We start from the raw sequence: 1,796 nt of genomic DNA on the forward strand, positions 1-1,796 counted from the left end.
TTCCTGCTCCTCAGCCAGAGAGCCTACTGGGAACCTACTGTAAGTACAGAGAGCAGGGGGTCAGCCTGAACTGACATTCTGAGGTTGGTGTTTTTCAGTACAATGTGTTAGTTAAAGCAGTTGAATCACAGCAGTGCTCTAAATTTATGAATGAGAAGTAACTGAAGGGTGCGTTTTTCAAATTCCATTCAAAATTTCCCATTAGACAGTCCTTGCTCTAAGCTTATTTGAAAACATTTTTACCTTTACACCTCCTTGTGAGCTTCAGGAAAACAGAATAAGAAAATTTTCATGGAAGGATCTAAACATCTAGAGTTTACCCAAGAGGCTACAGCTTCTTCTAAGTTTTTCCAGTCTCCTGGGGACATGTGTAATTAGACCAAAAACAAAACAGAACACATAGCCCAGGCCCAGGAGACAAAATTTCAATCTCTCGGGTAAGTACTGCCATTAGGCAGGTTTTGCAGAAGCATAATTAAGAAAAAAACCTTTGTCCCCAAGGGACGAAAATGGCTACTTTTGTCTAATTATGCAGTAGGGATCAGAGCTATTCACAGTAAAAGTCCTTTTAAAAGAATTTTATTGAGAAAGGATAAGATGAATATTCTGTGCAGCACTGTATGAAGACTGAACATTTACTTAACCTTTTCCAGTCTTTTAAAACAAAAACGGCAGCCTAATTTCTTTCTTGTGTAGTGTCATTCCTGTTTTCCATGGAAACTGTTTTCTAGTTACTCAAATGTAAGAAATTAAAGCTGTACCCAAAACCAATAAAACTCTCTTTTTGCTGCAGGAGATCACAGTGCCAGCAGATATGCCTCCTCACCCAGAATTCATAACAATAAAATTGTCTTGGTTTGATCGTCATGATTCAGCCTGAAGGAGTATTGTGTCATTGAGTTCTCAGGCCCTCAAGATGGGACCTATATGGAGACTGTGGACACCCTCAGAGCAAAACCATTCTCCTATGAACTGATTAATGACATTTTATTTTGTGCCTTCTTTTATCCCTTCTTCCCCCTTTTCCCTGAAATTCCTGAGTAAGTTCATAATATAGTTGAGAGCAAGTAGTACAGTTGCATCAAAACAAATCAGGTAGATCAGATGTGCCCAACCTAGGCCTTCATTTCCAAAACATTTATTTATACCCTTTACTTGGAAAATAGGAAGTTTTTAGGCTGAAACTGGATCCAGGGTCTCTGTTGCTTTGCTCTTCTACCCTAAGAATCTTAACCTCAACCCCAATAAGATAGGACTCCATTTATCCTTTTCTGTTGAAAAGGAGGCCTTTGGTTGACACTCATTCAGGAATAACTAGTGGTAGAGATGCTGGTGAAAGTCACCACAGGGCTCCTTTTCACAGCCTGATGGGACAGTTGGACTATCCTGCTGGGCTGGTGACAATGCTTAGGTAGAAAGGACTGTGCTGCACCCTAGTCTGGCTCTAAATAAAAGGATTGCATGGTGCGCGGTGAGTTCTTGAAGCAGAGAAATGCCTCATTGTAAGGGTAGGTGGTGATGGTTTAAGAGACACTTTAATGGTAGTCGGGGTAGGGGAAAACTTGAAGATATGGGTCTATTCCATAATTGCCATTTTTCTAATAGACTTTAGAACTTGAATGGCAGCTCTGCAAGTTATCTTCGCTGTTCATTTCGGCCTTCGGAGTTTGGTTATGTTTTATAATTGCAATAGCAGCATTTTCGTGGTCTGTGGTGTTTTGTTAAGGTATCCAGTTACGTGATGGTACAGCTGAAGAAAACAACTTCAGTAGCAGTCAGTCCAGAGCCATTCCTGC

At 40.5% G+C, this 1,796-nt stretch overlaps 1 protein-coding gene across 1 annotated transcript in view; it reads left to right on the plus strand.

Moving 5' to 3' along the window:
• Positions 1–1,796, plus strand: part of SPOP (speckle type BTB/POZ protein) — a 67,345-nt gene that overhangs the window by 62,446 nt on the left and 3,103 nt on the right. The window lies entirely within an intron of this gene.

Source organism: Lipotes vexillifer, unplaced genomic scaffold (assembly GCF_000442215.2).
Source record: "Lipotes vexillifer unplaced genomic scaffold, Lipotes_vexillifer_v1.1 scaffold591, whole genome shotgun sequence".
In the NCBI taxonomy this organism is placed as follows: domain Eukaryota; kingdom Metazoa; phylum Chordata; class Mammalia; order Artiodactyla; family Lipotidae; genus Lipotes; species Lipotes vexillifer.